At 37.6% G+C, this 19,153-nt stretch overlaps 1 long non-coding RNA gene across 1 annotated transcript in view; it reads right to left on the bottom strand.

Moving 5' to 3' along the window:
• LOC308622925 overlaps nt 1–19,153 on the bottom strand; it is a 244,157-nt gene that overhangs the window by 192,329 nt on the left and 32,675 nt on the right. The window contains exon 2 of the long non-coding RNA XR_014016705.1: nt 2,447–2,538. This is a non-coding gene — a long non-coding RNA (uncharacterized lncRNA). The remainder of the gene's footprint in view (nt 1–2,446; nt 2,539–19,153) is intronic.

Raw genomic sequence — 19,153 nt, 5'->3', positions numbered from 1 at the left:
GAAAACAGTATGGAGGTTTCTCAGAAAACTAAAAATAGGGGGCTTCCCTGGTGGCGCAGTGGTTGAGAGCCCGCCTGCCGATGCAGGGGACGTGGGTTCGTGCCCCGGTCCGGAAGGGTCCCACATGCCGCGGAGCAGCTGGGCCAGTGAGCCATGGCCGCTGGGCCTGTGCGTCCAGAGCCTGTGCTCTGCAACAGGAGAGGCCACAGCAGTGAGAGGCCCACTTACTGCAAAAAAAAAAAAAAAAAAAACCTAAAAATAGAATTACCATATGATCCAGCAATCACACTCCTGGCATATATCCAGACAAAACAATAATCCAAAAAGATACAAGCACCGCTATGTTCACAGCAGCACTATTCACAATAGCCAAGACACAGGAACAACCTAAATGTCCACCAATAGATGAATGTATAAAGAAGATGTGGCACATATACACAATAGGATACTACTCAGCCATAAAAAAGAAGAAATAATGCCATTTGCAGCATCATGGATGCAACTAGAGATTATCATACTAAGTGAAGTAAGTCGGAAGGGGAAAGACAAATAAAATACCATACGACATCACTTATATATGGAATCTAAAATATGACACGAATGAACCTATTTATGAAACAGAATCAGGGACACAGAGAATAGACTGGTGGTTTCCAAGGGGGTGGGGGGTACAAGAGGGTTGAATTGGGTGTTTTGGATTAGCAGATGCAAACTGGCATATATATTGATAGAATGGATAAACAACATGTCCTACTGTATAGCATAGGGAACTATATTCAATATCCTGGGATAAACCATAATGGAAAAGAATATGAAAAAGAATGCATATATATGTATAACTGAGTCACTCTGCTGTACAGTAGTGATTAACACAACATTGTAATTCAACTATATTTCAATAAAAAATAAATTGAAAAATTGAAAAATTTTTAAATAATATAGGAAATTGATCTCTTTATTTAAAAAATTCAAAAGATTAAAGATTAAAATTTAATTATTCTTCAAAAGAAGAATTTTGATTTTAATTTAATAAGATAAAAACACAACAAAACAGAATAAGGAGTAAATGAATTTTATAGAACTAGTTAACTTTGGCCTACATGAAACTTCCTTATACAACATATGTGGTTTCCCTGATTTGTCTGATTTCCTGAGAACCAAATTAAAATAGTTCAAGGGCAATTCCACCCCAAATATCAAGGTAACTAACTTATTGCTCTGTTTCTCTTTTGCAGACTATTTTTATCTTTTTCCATGTAGAGTGGAGTTTAACTCTTTTTTTTATAATTTTGTAAGTTGAGTTGTTTACTATATAAGTACTCAAATTGCTATTCTTCTACAAGTGTAGTCAATATATACCTTGAGAGACCAATTATTCATACCTTGTTTCCAGTAAACCTATTTCTTCCAACTTCTACTGGATGACATTGACTATGTCAAAGAGAAAATACAGATACAAGTAAAAGAAAAAAAAGTTTTGAGAAAGATAGAAAACAAGTGGACTTAATCCAGGAAGTTCAGTTTTAGCCTTAAAATGGTAGCTTACAAGAGAAAACTTGTCATTTTCCTTCATAGTGCATAATTTATTTTAATATATTAGAACAATTTAATTTTATGGGGCTTACACAATAACACCAGATTTTTCTGGTTCATTGATCACTAATTTTGTGTGTGACGATATTGATGTTGTAGAATACAGAGCCAGATGTCAGGCGCTGTGCCATATTGCTAACATGGGCAGCTGATTTATAGTTAGTTATTCATTGCCATTAATTGGCTTCTTAAGATTTTTTCCATTCAAATTGAGAACTCAAGATGTTATCTGGGATAAGCTTTTTGCAAGAAAACTGTTTCCTAATTCCTAATGCTTTGACCTCAAGAATGTTTAAGAAAAAGGCTGCTGTGATGTATGCATGGGATTTACAATAAGTCTGTTAGATGTCTTTTTCAAAAAGAATAACTGTCAAAAAACAAGCCAAAATTTAAATGTAGGCAATAGTAGGAGATTTTTCTGTAACCCAAATGTCAGCTGCACAATACCCATTAATTTGACTTACCACTTCACTCCAAGTAAGTCCAAGTATTTTGGAAATAAAAAATCCTCCCTATATTCTGAACAAATTCAATAAGGTATAAGGAGACAGGATAAAGACCTTCATTTTTGTGGCTTCTTGATCTAGAATTCTGCTTTCACACTTGCTATTTATCTCCTCTATCCCAACCAGTATATCCCAACTCAGTATATCCCAATTGAAATATACCTTCTTTGATTTCTACAAAACAAATATTCCAACGCAGTAAGAATCTGAAGGCATAAATGATTTCTGGAATAGAGTGCACAAAAGGACTTATGTTCCAGCCACAAAATCAACTTGAAAGTAAATAATAAGTATCATCTATCTTAAAATTCCCTTTGATTATATCACCACCAGGGACTGCCACTGACCTTTCATTTTATGTAATCTCAGTTCTCTTCATCTTGTTGGTTCTTCTCTCCATCCTTCATTCCATATGTTCTCTTATCTCCTCTTTCCTCCTCTGAAAAAGTAGCAAATTTTTTCCTGGTCTCTCTTAGGTAAAGTCATTGTCTCCCTTTTTACCTGAACCTTGGTGCCAGCCAATACCAAAGTTCTTGGGGTCGAGCCTCCTACTCAAAGAGCCCTTCAAGTAGCATATCCAGTTCTAAGAATTCTGGGGACAGCTGTTATGTTGGGAGATAATTTATATATTATGTGTATATAGTATATCAATTATACATATTATAAATTATATTAAATTATATATTAATTATAAATTATATAATTTTATAAATTATGTTATCCATTATATATACATTGTGTATGCTATATAATATATAAATTTTATATATATATACATTTTTATTTTATTATCTATATGGAAGAGGTAAGAGAGGTAAGAAAATATTATTTCATATTGTGAGTGCCTACCTTGTGTGGAAGGCTAGGCAGAGAGCACTGCTCTTGGTACTATGGTGAAAGCAACTTGACCTCTCATACCTTTAGGGAATTCTAACATTTTATAACATAATATAATTTAAAATAAATACAAACTTAGTAAAACTATATTAAATCTCTAATACCAAATATTGTTAAATATGTTTAGGACATTGTATTTACATAAAGTGTCCTTTTACCATAGGCCTTACTTTTTGTCACAGCGGACCTGAAACTTCCCTGCTCATTTGGAGGATATGATAAAACTAGATACCATTTGAATGAAATGTTATAATTTATAAACCTAAAAAGTATTAATTTCTAAATTTTATTTTCAGTAGCATGTCCATTGCATGAAAACATGCCATTTTCAAGAATACAACATAAAAAGAAAGTTTAAAGTAATCTATTTTTCCCTGTAATATGCCCCATGTTAAAGGCCAAATGTGCCATAAAGGATTAGTTAAGTGAAAATAAATTTATATTTCTCTTTTTATGTGCATTTTTAATCATTTCTTCTTTCACACACAAAAAAAAATTACTGAAAATAAAATTCAATTCCATTCTTTCATCCAACAGTTGCCAACCACATCCTTTACCAGGAAATAAGGGTCAGAAAGTTTTAGTGGAGGAAGAAAAGTTACAAAGTAGAATAAATAATCTCTAATCTTAGGAGGATAAAATTCATACCAGAATCTGGGGGAAAAAAAAAGGTTCACAAGAGTATGTTAAATATTAAAGATTTACTAAACAACATGCTGCAAAATACATTTTAATTGTTAAGGCAACGTCAGGGAGTATTCAGTACGGGCTGAAGCTTGACCTATAGGTTAAATCTTCAGCTAGAAGCTGGAACTTAAAGGTATATGTGTAACTGCTATATTGAACTATCATAATTCATGACTTAATTGAAATGTGAATTTTTTCCCCCTACAATTATCCTCTAAACTTTATTCAGTAGGGGTGGTTTCCTCTAGCACCAGATGAAAACTCACAGCCTCACTCTTAGATAATAAACATTCCTATGGACACTTTAAGACAAACAGAAACTCAGTTTAGGAATTAGAATGTCTAGTCCAGGATAGTAATCAACATTTTGAACTGGATTTAACATTAAGTCTTCCTTCCTCCACCAGCTTGGGCCTGCTTTCCCCCGTTTGCTGGCCTGTTTTTGCTTTTTCCAGGGGCTAGTGGTAAGAAAAGGAGAACAGGTGAGATTATACTGGGCCTTCTTCTGGTTATCAGCCTTCACACCCTCTGGACCTTCAGATTTTTAAAGCTGACTCCCTCAAAGAGCATTTTGATGGAGTCTTCAAAGAGTCTCTGATTAGCTACTCCAAGGACAGTTTCTTTGCTCAGAGATGATATACCTTTATTCCAAATGGTTGTGAATTCTCCATCTTACTGACACTAGGACCCCTACTCAATACAACCCCTTGTCACTTGGTTTCTGTTCTCTCTCTCTCTGCAGTGATATGCTACAGCTAGCTCTTAGAGGCTCACTACAGCAGATTGTGCCCATTTCTTTCCAACTCCATGTTCAGTGATGCCATGTTGGTGGCTTGAAAATTGGTCATAATAGCAATATTTATACCACAGAAATAGAAAAATACTACAAATTGTGTGTCCAGGGAGCACTGCTTTTATTTGGGTTTTTTTTTTTTTTTTTGAGAATCAGTTTTTCAGCACAACACTGGGCCCACAGCAAACACTTAAACATCCCTTGCCCCAGCAATCTACAGATGTACAGGCAAATCACAACATTGCTTCTTCTAATGGCTCCATCACAACACAGCAGCTAGTAGTGTTTTGTTCTCTGAATATACCTGGTGGAAGCCAGACCACAGAAAGGCTCAATGTAGCAGTCACATATTAAGCTTCCTACATACCCTTGGAAGTCTCTCCATCATCAGGTTTGATGAAGAGCAGGCACTCTGACTCTGAAGGGGTATGGCTCACAGCACAGATTTCTCCCAGGATACCTTCTGTCCCAAATCCACTCTTCTAATCCACTCTCTGACTCACTATATCCTCCAAGACTTGTGGAAGTGATGAATTTTGCATTTATAAGGTCTTTGAAAATGCACATCTTTTTTGTATTGATGTCTTATTCAAAACTCAATTTTAGCACCCCGTTTCAAGAAGTAAGCATAAATAATGAAAAAGAGTAGGGAATCCCAAACATATATTCTGTATAGAAGGACCAGCAAAAATAAGGTCAAATGAGAGAACATATCAATCTCATATTTTGTGACTATAGTTGTTGTTGGAGTTTTTGTTAGGGGGGTGTTTTTGTTTGTTTGTTTTTTATGTGGTAGGGAGGCAAGTTCATGTGTTGAAACTCATTTAATTTGAAAGGAAAAAAACTACTTTAACTGAGCCTGTGGTAGGCTCTGTGCTAGCCTGGGCAGTGCTTCTTATACTTAATGTACAAAGGAATCTCCTGGGAGGTCTTGTTAAAATGCAGATCCTAATTCAGTAAATCTAGGTGGGACTAAGATTCTGTATTTATAACAGGGATCCAGGTCATCCCCATACTACTGGTCTGGAATGTCTTTGAACAACAAAGGACTAGGAAAACACACACACACACACACACACACACTCATGAAATAAAACAATTCTATGAGATGCTTATTATTATCTCTATTTTATCAATAAGAAAACTGAGGCTGAATGAGGTTAACTTGTCCAACTACACAGATAAGTGGCAGAGGGGATTCACAACTACATGTGTCTTCTTCCCTTTCTCTTTCCAGTGGATGACACAGCATCCCTGAGTTTGATACTGTTATTTTCAAACTATAATCTGGTAAAAAATAAATAAACAAATAACAATGTTGAATTTATTTTCCTTATAATATGATTGACTTCCTATTTTTATGTAACTGTTCATATTCTTCTATTTCATAGCCCCAGAGTTAAAATGGATTTAATCAATATCATGTTCCATGCCTTTTACTGGTATATATAGCTTAACTATGGAATGTCTTCTAGATACTTGGTCCACATCTACATGGTACAAATGTCTGCATCAAAGAGGTGTATTTTGTTCTCTACAGAGGTATATCTGTGAGTCTTCAAGTTATCCCAGGTATACTGTCTAGCAAAGAGATTTCTAAAACATGTATCGACTCTCTTTATCCCCCTACACTTCTATGGAATTTGTATAGAATGCTATCCAACAGTCACAAAAGCTGAGCCCCAAGAAAAAATATGATTAATGTGGGCTTCCCCTAGAAAGGTGCTATTAGCCACCTGAACCCACAAATTTCAATTTTTTAAAGATAATAATCTTTAAGTCCTGATTGCTCATAAAATACTTGGGTTCTTACAGTGCATTTGTACAAAATACAAAATTATTGATTAAATAATGATTCTCGGGCTTCCCTGGTGGCACAGTGGTTGAGAATCTGCCTGACAATGCAGGGAACACGGGTTCGACCCCTGGTCTGGAAGGATCCCACATGCCACGGAGCAAGTGGGCCCGTGAGCCACAACTACTGAGCCTGCGCGTCTGGAGCCTGTGCTCCGCAACAAAAGAGGCCGCGATAGTGAGAGGCCCACGCACCGCGATGAAGAGTGGCCCCTGCTTGCCACAACTGGAGAAAGCCCTCGCACAGAAATGAAGACCCAACACAGCAAAAATTAATTAATTAATTAATAAACTCCTACCCCCAACATCAAAAAAAAAAAAAAAAAAAAGAGAACCTGCCTCTTGTTAGATCTATCCCACCTGCAGGAATTTAAAAATGGGGAGAAGGAATCTACTTTTAAAATAAATAAATAAATAAAATGATTCTTTAATGTAAATATTTATACATTTATTTTATTAATTGTTGTCATTGCTGCATAGCCTCAATCTCTTGATCTTTACCTTTAGGCTTGTTTAGAACAAAATGAAGGAAGGAAGACAGAAGGATGTGAGTCACATGCTAACAAAAATAACAAAACAGGCTTGGCCACAGCTAATTTCCTGAAACCAGTATGAGAAGGAATAAGCTATGTGAAAGAAAAACATTAGCAAGCCATTTTGTGAAACAGTAAAATTTCCAAATATAATTGAAAAGAGAAAAGCCTTTCCAAACAAAATATCTGTTCCAGAGCCTGAGGCAATAAATAAATAAATAAAAGGTGGGGAAAGCTCAGCCTTAATTTTTTTTTTAAATTGTTTGCTTTCCAGATTTACAGTATGATTGAGGAGCTGTTTAATAAAAACGAAAAGAAACATTTAGGTAAAATTTTTAAAATAAATAATAATATAATCTCTATGCAAGAGATGTAATAAATTGGTATGTATTCTGGGGTTCACTGAGTTTTAACTTTGAAAACATCTCTTTGGATAAATGGAGTTTAATAATTAGAAATAATTTCATGTGAAATATCATATCAAAAGACCCAGAAAAAACATAAGAAATGTTTGATTATCACAACACAGCCATTAAAAATCATTTTGATAAAAGTTAGGCCCATCCTGAAATGTTTTAAAAAACTAGGATTGAAAAGTGTTGTATTTATATGCAAAAACAGCAGTCTATCTAAAATCAATCACCATTTTCTTAATAGAAACTACATTAGATACCTCCATACATTAAAATCTAGAACAGCCTGGAGGAAGATGGCGGAAGAGTAAGACGCAGAGATCACCCTCCTCCCCACAGATACATCAGAAATTCATCTACACGTGGAACAACTCCTACAGAACACCTACTGAACGCTGACAGAAGACCTCAGACCCCCCAAAAGGCAAGAAACTCCCCACATACCTGGGTAGGGCAAAAGAAAAAAGAATAAACAGAGACAATAGGATAGGGACGGGACCTGCACCAGTGGGAGGGAGCCGTGAAGGAGGAAAGGTTTCCACACACTACAAGCCCCTTCGTGGGCGGAGACTGCAGGTGGCAGAGGGGGAAAGCTTCGGAGTAGCAGAGGAGAGCACAGCAACAGGGGTGTGGAGGGCAAAGTGGAGAGATTCCTGCACAGAGGATCGGTGCCCTCAGGCACACACCAGCCCGAGAGGCTTGTCTGCTCGGCCACCGGGGCGGGCGGGGCTGGGAGCTGAGGCTCAGGTATCAGCTTTCAGTCAGAGCTCAGGGAGAGGACTGGGGCTGGCGGCAGGAAGAGAGCCTGAAGGGGTTAGTGCACCACGGCTAGCCCGGAGGGAGTCCGGGGAAAGGGTCTGGAGCTGCCGAAGAGGCAAGAGACTTTTTCTTCCCTTTTGTTTCCTGGTGCGCGAGGAGAGGGCATTAAGAGGGCTGCTTGGGGAAGCGCCGGAGACGGGCGTGAGCCGCGGCTAAAGGCGCGGACCCCGGAGACGGGCGTGGGACACTGGGGCTGCTGCTGCCGCCGCCGCGGGGCCTGTGTGCGAGCGCGGGTCACTGTCCGCCCCGCCTTCCGGAGGGCCTGTGCACCCCGCCACTGCCGGGGTCCCGGGACCCGGGGAAGGCTTTCCCAGGAAAGCGCACGGAGCGCCTTGGTCTGGTGCAACGTCACGCCGGCCTCTGCCGCCGCAGGCCCGCCCCACACTGCGCGCCCCTCCCTCCCCTCTGCCTGAGTGAGCCAGAGCCCCCGAATCAGCGGCTCCTTTAAACCCGTCCTGTCTGAGCGAAGAACTGACGCCCTCCGGAGACCAACGCGCAGAGGCGGGGCCGGGTCCAAGGCTGAGACCCGGGAGCTGTGAGAGCAGAGACAGGGAAATCTCTCTGTGCAGCCTCGGAGGCAGCGGATTAAAGCTCCACGGTCCACTTGATGTGCCCTGCGTCTGTGGAGTGCATGAATGGACAGCGAATCATCCCAAATTGAGGAAGTGGACTTTGAGGACAAGATTTAAGACTTTCCCCACCTTTTCCTCTTTTTACAACGAATTATCCCAAATTAAGGAGGTGGACTTAGAGAGCAAGATTTCAGACTTCTCGCCCTTTTCCTCTTTTTACAACGAATTATCCCAAGTTGAGGAGGTGGACTTGGAGAGCAAGATTTTTGATTTTTCCCCCTGCTCTCTTTTTGTGAATGTGTATGTGTAGTCTTCTGTGTAAGATTTTCTCTGTATAGCTTTGCTTCCACCATATGTCCCAGGGTTCTATCTGTCCGTTTTTTTTTCAATAATTACTTTTTAATTTTAATAACGTTACTATATTTCATACTTTATTCTATTTTATCTGCTCTTTTTTTCCTACCTTCCCTTCCTCCCTCCCTCCCTCCACCCCTCCTTTCCTTCTTTCTCTCTTTCTTTCCTTCCTCCCGCCCTTCTTCTTTTCACTTTCTTTTTCTTTCCTTCCTCCCTCCCTCCCTGTCTTTCTTTCTTTTCATTCTTTCCTTCCTCCCTCCCTCCCTTCTTCCATTCACTCTTCCTTTTTCTTTCATTCCTCCCTCCCTCCCTCCTTTCTTTCTTTCCATCCTTCCTCCCTCCCTCCCTTTCTTTCTTCCTTCCTTTCTTTCCTTCTTTCTTTCTTTCTCTCTCTCTTTCTTTCTTCTACTAATTCTTTCTTTCTACTTTTTCTCCCTTTTATTCTGAGCCGGGTAGATGAAAGGCTCTTAGTGCTGCAGCCAGGAGCCAGTGCTGTGCCTCTGAAGTGGGAGAGCCAACTTCAGGACACGGGTCCACAAGACACCTCCCAGCTCCACATAATATCAAGCAGCGAAAATCTCCCAGAGATCTCCATCTCAACACCAGCACCCAGCTTCAGTCAACGACCAGCAAACTACAGTGCTGGTCACCCTATGCCAAGCAACTAGCAAGGCAGGAACACAACCCCACCCATTAACAGAGAGGCTGCCTAAAAACATAATAAGGCCACAGGCACCCCAAAACACACCACCAGATGTGGACCTGTCCACCAGAAAGACAAGATCGAGCCTCAACCACCAGAACACAGGCACTAGTCCCCCCCACCAGGAAGCCTACACAACCTACTGAAACAACCTTAGCCACTGGGGACAGACACCAAAAACAACGCCAACTACGAATCTGCAGCCTGCAAAAAGGAGACCCCAAACACAGTAACAGAAGCAAAATGAGAAGACAGAAAAACACACAGCAGGTGAAGGAGCAAGATAAAAACCTACCAGACCTAACAAATGAAGAGGTAATAGGCAGTCTACCTGAAAAAGAATTCAGAATAATGATAGTAAAGATGATCCAAGATTCTATTTCCAAGATCCAAAATCTTAGAAATAGAATGGACAAAATGCAAGAAACAGTTAACAAGGACCTAGAAGAACTAAAGATGAATCAAGCATCGATTAAAAACACAATAAATGAAATGAAAAATACTCTAGATGGGATCAATAGCAGAATAACTGAGGCAGAAGAACGGATAAGTGAGGTGGAAGATAAAATAGTGGAAATAACTGATGCAGAGCAAAATAAAGAAAAAAGAATGAAAAGAACAGAGGACAGTCTCAGAGACCTCTGGGACAACATTAAACGCACCAACATTCGAATTATAGGGGTTCCGGAAGAAGAAGAGAAAAAGAAAGGGACTGAGAAAATATTTGAAGAGATTATAGTTGAAAACTTCCCTAATATGGGAAAGGAAATAGTTAATCAAGTCCAGGAGGCACAGAGAGTCCCATAAAGAATAAATCCAAGGAGAAATACACCAAGACACATATTAATCAAACTGCCAAAAATTAAACAAAAAGAAATCATATTAAAAGCAGCAAGGGAAAAACAACAAATAACACACAAGGGAATCCCCATCAGGTTAACAGCTGATCTTTCAGCAGAAACTCTGCAAGCCAGAAGGGACTGGCAGGACATATTTAAAGTGATGAAGGAGAAAAACCTGCAACCAAGATTACTCTACCCAGCAAGGACCTCATTCAGATTTGATGGAGAAATAAAAACGTTTACAGACAAGCAAAAGCTGAGAGAGTTCAGCACCACCAAACCAGCTTTACAACAAATGCTAAAGGAACTTCTCTAGGCAAGAAACACAACAGAAGGAATATACCTACAATAACGAACCCAAAGCAATTAAGGAAATGGGAATAGAAACATATATATCAATAATTACCTTAAATGTAAATGGACTAAATGCTCCCACCAAAAGACACAGATTGGCTGAATGGATACAAAAACAAGACCCATATATATGCTGTCTACAAGAGACCCACTTCAGACCTAGAGACACATACAGACTGAAAGTAAGGGGATGGAAAAAGATATTCCATGCAAATGGAAACCAAAAGAAAGCTGGAGTAGCAATTCTCATATCAGACAAAATAGACTTTAAAATAAAGACTATTAGAAGAGACAAAGAAGGACACTACATAATGATAAAGGTATTGATCCAAGAAGAAGATATAACAATTGTAAATATTTATGCACCCAACATAGGAGCACCTCAATACATAAGGCAAATACTAACAGCCATAAAAGGGGAAATCGACAGTAACACACTCATAGTAGGGGACTTTAACACCCCACTTTCACCAATGGACAGATCATCCAAAATGAAAATAACTAAGGAAACACAAGGTTTAAATGATACATTAAACAAGATGGACTTAATTGATATTTATAGGACATTCCATCCAAACAACAGAATACACATTTTTCTCAAGTGCTCAAGGAACATTCTCCAGGATAGATCATATCTTGGGTCACAAATCAAGCCTTGGTAAATTTAAGAAAATTGAAATTGTATCAAGTATCTTTTCCGACCACAATGCTATGAGACTAGACATCAATTACAGGAAAAGAGCTGTAAAAAATACAAACACATGGAGGCTAAACAATACACTACTCAATAACAAAGTGATCACTGAAGAAGTCAAAGAGGAAATTAAAAAATACCTAGAAACAAATGACAATGGAGACACGACGACCCAAAACCTATGGGACGCAGCAAAAGCATTTCTAAGGGGGAAGTTTATAGCAATACAATCCCATCTTAAGAAACAGGAAACATCTCGAGTAAACAACCTGACCCTGCACCTAAAGCAATTAGAGAAAGAAGAACAAAAAACCCCCAAAGCTAGCAGAAGGAAAGAAATCATAAAGATCAGATCAGAAATAAATGAAAAAGAAATGAAGGAAATGATAGCAAAGATCAATAAAACTAAAAGCTGGTTCTTTGAGAAGATAAACAAAATGGACAAACCATTAGCCAGACTCATCAAGAAAAAAAGGGAGAAGACTCAAATCAATAGAATTAGAAATGAAAAAGGAGAAGTAACAACTGACACTGCAGAAATACAAAAGATCATGACAGATTACTACAAGAAACTCTATGCCAATAAAATGGACAACCTGGAAGAAATGGACAAATTCTTAGAAATGCACAACCTGCCAAGACTGAATCAGGAAGAAATAGAAAATATGAACAGACCAATCACAAGCACTGAAATTGAAACTGTGATTAAAAATCTTCCAACAAACAAAAGCCCAGGACCAGATGGCTTCACAGGTGAATTCTATCAAACATTTAGAGAAGATGAAACACCCATCCTTCTCAAACTCTTCCAAACAATTTCAGAGGAAGGAACACTCCCAAACTCATTCTAGGAGGCCACCACCACCTTGATACCAAAACCAGGCAAGGATGTCACAAAGAAAGAAAACTACAGGCCAATATCACTGATGAACATAGATGCAAAAATCCTCAACAAAATACTAGCAAACAGAATCCAACAGCACATTAAAATGATCATACACCATGATCAAGTGGGGTTTATTCCAGGAATGCAAGGATTCTTCAATATATGCAAATCAATCAATGTGATACACCATATTAACAAGTTGAAGGAGAAAAACCATATGATCATCTCAATAGATGCAGAGAAAGCTTTCAACAAAATTCAACACCCATTTATGATAAAAACCCTGCAGAAAGTAGGCATAGAGGGAACTTTCCTCAAATAATAAAGGCCATATATGACAAACCCACAGCCAACATCGTCCTCAATGGTGAAAAACTGAAACCATTTCCACTAAGATCAGGAACAAGACAAGGCTGCCCACTCTCACCACTCTTATTCAACCTAGTTTTGGAAGTTTTAGCCACAGCAATCAGAGAAGAAAAGGAAATAAAAGGAATCCAAATTGGAAAAGAAGAAGTAAAGCTGTCACTGTTTGCAGATGACATGATACTATACATAGAGAATCCTAAAGATGCTACCAGAAAACTACTAGAGCTCATCAATGAATTTGGTAAAGTAGCAGGCTACAAAATTAATGCACAGAAATCTCTGGCATTCCTGTACACTAATGATGAAAAATCTGAAAATGAAATCAAGAAAACACTCCCATTTACCATTGCAACACAAAGAATAAAATATCTAGGAATAAACCTACCTAAGGAGACAAAAGACCTGTATGTAGAAAATTATAAGACACTGATGAAAGAAATTAAAGATGATACAAATGGATGGAGAGATATACCATGCTCCTGGATTGGAAGAATCAATATTGTCAAAATGACTCTACTACCCAAAGCAATCTACAGATTCAGTGCAATTCCTATCAAACTACCACTGGCATTTTTCACAGAACTAGAACAAAAAATTTCAAAATTTGTTTGGAAAAACAAAAGACCCCGAATAGCCAAAGCAATCTTGAGAACGAAAAACGGAGCTGGAGGAATCAGGCTCCCTGACTTCAGACTATACTACAAAGCTACAGTAATCAAGACAGTGTGGTACTGGCACAAAAACAGAAAGATAGATCAATGGAACAGGATAGAAAGCCCAGAGATAAACCCACGCACATATGGTCAACTTATCTTTGATAAAGGAGGCAGGAATGTACAGTGGAGAAAGGACAGCCTCTTCAGTAAGTGGTGCTGGGAAAACTGGACAGGGACATGTAAAAGTTTGAGATTAGATCATCCCCTAACACCATACACAAAAATAAGCTCAAAATGGATTAAAGACCTAAATGTAAGGCCAGAAACTATCAAACTCTTAGAGGAAAACATAGGCAGAACACTCTATGACATAAATCACAGCAAGATCCTTTTGGACCCACCTCCTAGAGAAATGGAAATAAAAACAAAGATAAACAAATGGGACCTAATGAAACTTCAAAGCTTTTGCACAGCAAAGGAAACCATAAACAAGACCAAAAGACAACCCTCAGAATGGGAGAAAATATTTGCAAATGAAGCAACTGACAAAGGATTAATCTCCAAAATTTATAAGCAGCTCATGCAGCTCAATAGCAAAAAAACAAACAACCCAATCCAAAAATGGGCAGAAGACTCAGATAGGCATTTCTCCAAAGAAGATATACAGACTGCCAACAAACACATGAAAGAATGCTCAACATCATTAATCATTAGAGAAATGCAAATCAAAACTACAATGAGATATCATCTCACAACAGTCAGAATGGCCATCATCAAGAAATCTAGAAACAATAAATGCTGGAGAGGGTGTGGAGAAAAGGGAACACTCTTGCACTGCTGGTGGGAATGTGAATTGGTACAGCCACTATGGAGAACAGTATGGAGGTTCCTTAAAAAACTACAAATAGAACTACCATATGACCCAGCAATCCCACTACTAGGCATATACCCTGAGAAAACCATAATTCAAAAAGAGACATGTACCAAAATGTTCATTGCAGCTCTATTCACAATAGCCCAGAGCTGGAAACAACCTAAGTGTCCATCATCGGATGAATGGATAAAGAAGATGTGGCACATACATACAATGGAATATTACTCAGCCATAAAAAGAAACGAAACTTAGCTATTTGTAATGAGGTGGATAGACCTAGAGTCTGTCATACAGAGTGAAGTAAGTCAGAAAGTGAAAGACAAATACCGTATGCTAACACATATATATGGAATTAAAAAAAAAATGTCATGAAGAACCTAGGGGTAAAACGGGAATAAAGACACAGACCTACTTGAGAATGGACTTGAGGATATGGGGAGGGGGAAGGGTAAGCTGTGACAAAGCGAAAGAGAGGCATGGACATATATACACTACCAAACGTAAGGTAGATAGATAGTGGGAAGCAGCCGCAGAGCACAGGGAGATCAGCTCAGTGCTTTGTGACCGCCTGGAGGGGTGGGATGGGGAGGGTGGGAGGGAGGGAGATGCATGAGGGAAGGGATGTGGGAACAGATGTATATGTATGACTGATTCACTTTGTTATAAAGCAGAAACTAATAAAAAAATAAAAAATAAAAAAATAAAATCTAGGACAAAGGATGTTCACAATCCTCACTAACATAAAATATGTAGAAATAGCCTTTTTCAACACATGTACAAGAATCATGAAGGTGTTTTCTGGGTTATTCATATAAACAACTTGGATATATGATGAAATATGCCATGTTCATGGAGGAGGAAATAGAGTTACTAAAATATTAGTTCTTTTAAAATTAATTTATAAATTTGCAATAATTACATCAAAATTTCAAGAGGAGCTTTTGAAACGAGACAAAACTTTTTAGATTTCATATGAAAGAATAAATGACAAAAAGAGGTCAGAAAATTTTAAAAAGGAAGAGTAATGGGTGAAGGAAGTTTAACCCTACCAAATATTAAAACATGTTATAAAGTTCTAATAATGTGAAGAACGTGGTACTATCAAATATATAAGAATCAAATACATAATAAATAAGGCATTCCAAATGAATAAGGAGAAGGGGAAGATTTGTTTGATAAATAGTTCTGAAACAATTCCAGAATGATGAAAGTGTAAAATTATTTAATAACTAATAAATTATATCATAAAAAATAATAAAATTTAAGTAAACAAATTTGCCAGTCATGGGGGGGGAGCACCTAAACTTAAAAACAAAGGAACAGATTGCTAGATTTAAATATCTAAAATTTTCAAAATTCTGTCAATAAAAAATAAATAAATAAATAAACCTTAACAGTAAGAAATATCTGGGTAAAATATTTGCAAGATAGATCAACATGCTCTTGCATGAACTAAGCACTGACAAAACTGGAGATACACATGGCTAACACTTAAAAATAAACATCTTCCTTACCAATAATCAAAGAAGTAAAAACAAATTTAAACAAAATAGCAAGTTATTAATTCTTCAAAATAGTAGAAATTTTAAGCAATAAAAATAGCCAATACTGCACACTTCGTTCTTAAGTCTTCTGAAGTTGGTTTGGAAATTAACCATTCAATAAAATGACCTACCAGGTGAAAGCAAGTCTTACACAACATTTTCCTACTCTTACAGACAATTATTAAACAAATATTCATTAACAAGCAGGCAAAAACAGCCTGTATTATACTTGCACCGAAATGCCAGCCCTGTCCTTTTAACTGGACAGACCTCCACCTGGATGCAAAATTAACTGAAGCCAGATATGACAGCCTTCCAGAAGCAGAATCTAGTATCCTGATAGTCAACTCCAGACAACCTGAAATCTTCTAAACCAATGGCTGGTCACAGTATTATTTAGAGGTCAAGCATTGGGCCCTATTTTAAGGGAATACAGTATAGGCCTTGTTGGTTTCTTATTCTACATCCATACAAGTGTGAAGAGCATCTCAAACATTTTTAACCAAAACTTTTATTTCTTGAAAACTTTTAATTTCACTAAGCAGTAAAATCACGCTAACTTATAGGCTGCCAATTTCACCAATATAAGTTAATTTCTGACCATCATTATACTAATTCCCATACTGGTTGTCAACTGAGATATAAAAAACAGAAGCACTTGCATTAGCCATTGCTGGGGTATGTACGTCCTGATCAGAACTCCAGCTGGCTTTCTTTGGACTTTTGCACTGTTGATTAGCACCTGGGTTATTCCTTAACCTAACAAAACCTGCATACTCTATATAATGCAAATTAGAGACATTTAATACCAGGTGTATTTTCTCTCCTTGCACATGATCCCTCTTATTATTGCATCTTGTATGCTTTCAGTATTCCTATCTATGGAGATAAGCAGAACTACTACACAGCTCAAGTTGTATTCAGCTTAGGTCTATCAACACCGATTCTGGTAAATCATTGCAAATGTCAGATTCTTCAAGTGAAAAAGAAAATTCACAATTTGTACAGAGTGACAATCTTTTTTTACTTTTAAAAATTTCTTGTACACTCTGCTGAGAAAGATTACTTTTAAGTATTTGATGGTAGTATAATCTTTCATAATCTCAAACTTATTTCAATAGCCTTACCTCATCACTCTGGAAGCCAAACAAGGTCAATGCGTAGTTTTTGGCAAGGCACTCTGCACTGTTTATGATGCCACAGCTATTTGGCAGTGACACCTGCCCATCCCCCCATCAATCTCATGCAGCCTGTCTCTCTGCCAGCAGCCATCAATGGAGAGAGGAAATAGAGCTTCAAAGATCTCAGTACAGCTCATAAAACATCAGGAGGATTGACCCAAGCCAAGATGAAGATTGTACATTTGGCAGTTATGTTTGGATATAACGACGAGATAATCCATAGAAATGCAGGATTAACTGAGATGAAGTCTGGGTTTAATAGCCCCAGAGCAAGGTAAAAATAAATGTAAAAGAGAAATGAAAATCCCCAGGGAAAACACTTGGTATCTCACAGCCATCATAGAAGAAGAAGAAAGGAAGACAAAACAAACAGAACCACTCAAGATTTGGAGTTGATCATATATGACAATAACGTTAAATATGCAAAGAATGAAAATGAAGAAATGAGGGAAGGTACCAAGATACTCAAAAGACACAACCAGTAAGGTGGTGATGAACTGAAGGCACTGTCAAAGTCTGTGGACAGTGAGCACGAAGAGAGACTCTGAAGGGTTTAAAAGAAAACCATAATGCTAGGAAATTAGAAACCAGAAGTCAGCTGGAAATTCATGGCAAATTTCAAACCATTTCAAAGAAAAAGATGAAAAAATTGGATATAGGTTCAAAGGATAATTAAAGGTCCAAAGTCCACTGCCAATGCAACTTGGAACTAATCTCTTTCATACCCAGATGGGAAGACTTTTGCAATTCCTAGATATAAAAGTTTTTGACTCCAAAAGCCAGTACCTGGCTGCAATGAGAGGGGAAGCTATTATCAGATTTGGGGTTTATACACCCCTATTCCAAAAACAGTATATGGTGTCTTACAAAAAATAAAATAGAAACACTGCAACATGACAATAAAAATTAGAAGTGAGTGAAAGAATTCAGGCAAAAAGAAAATAAGGTAGCACTTATAAAATAAAGGCAAAAATGAATAACACACTCAAAAAAACTTTACAATAAAATCTGATAAGATTGGTTTCCAACCTTTTTAGTATGAAGTTGCTTTTTCTAAAATTATAAACTTTCCTGACCTCAAACTACAATCTGCCCCCCACAGCCATGATAAGAATTCTAAGTGTGCAAATATCCATTGATGAATTATGCAACAATAAGCTACAATGAATTCAGTTGAGTGAAATTGTATTTTATGAGTCAAAAGACACATGCACCCCAATGTTCATAGCAGCACTATTTACAACAGCCAGGACATGGAAGCAATGTAAATGTCCATCAAGAAGAGGAATGGATAAAGAAGATGTGGTACCTCTATACAATGGAATATTACTCAGCCATAAAAAGGAACAAAATGGGGTCATTTGTAGAGATGTGGATGGACCTGGAGACTGTCATATAGAGTGAAGTAAGTCAGAAAGAGAAAAACAAATATCATGTATTAACTTATATATGTGGAATCTAGAAAAATGGTATAGGTGATCTTACTTGCAAAGCAGAAAGAGAGACACAGATGTAGAGAACAAATGTATGGATACCAAGGGGGAAAGGAGGGAGGGGGAAGTTGGGAGACTGGGATCGACACATATATGCTATTGATACTATGTATAAAATAGATAACTAATGAGAACATACTATATAGCACAGGGAACTCTACTTAATGTACTGTGGTGACCTAAATGGGAAGGAAATCCAAAAAAGAGGGGATATATATATATATGTATAGCTGATTCATTTTGCTGTACAGTAGAAACTAACATAACATTGTAAACCAAGTATACGCCAATAAAAATTAAGAAAAAAGTGTATCCACATAAAAAATAATCATATATAACTTATAAGATATTAATCTAATTAAAATATTTGATATTCATATCAATTAATGGGCCTTTCTGAAAAGTCTAATGCCCTGACTTAGCAAATCTATTTATTTTCTGAAGAGATTTGCATTTCATGTCTCACCAAATACAATGGAAGTTTTAAAGGAAATCCAATAGGTAATAAAGTACAGCCATTAAGGCCCATAAAAATT

Source organism: Mesoplodon bidens (assembly GCF_964165515.1).
Source record: "Mesoplodon bidens genome assembly, chromosome: 9".
NCBI lineage: Eukaryota > Metazoa > Chordata > Mammalia > Artiodactyla > Ziphiidae > Mesoplodon > Mesoplodon bidens.
This window is presented reverse-complemented; position numbering and strand designations above follow the sequence as displayed.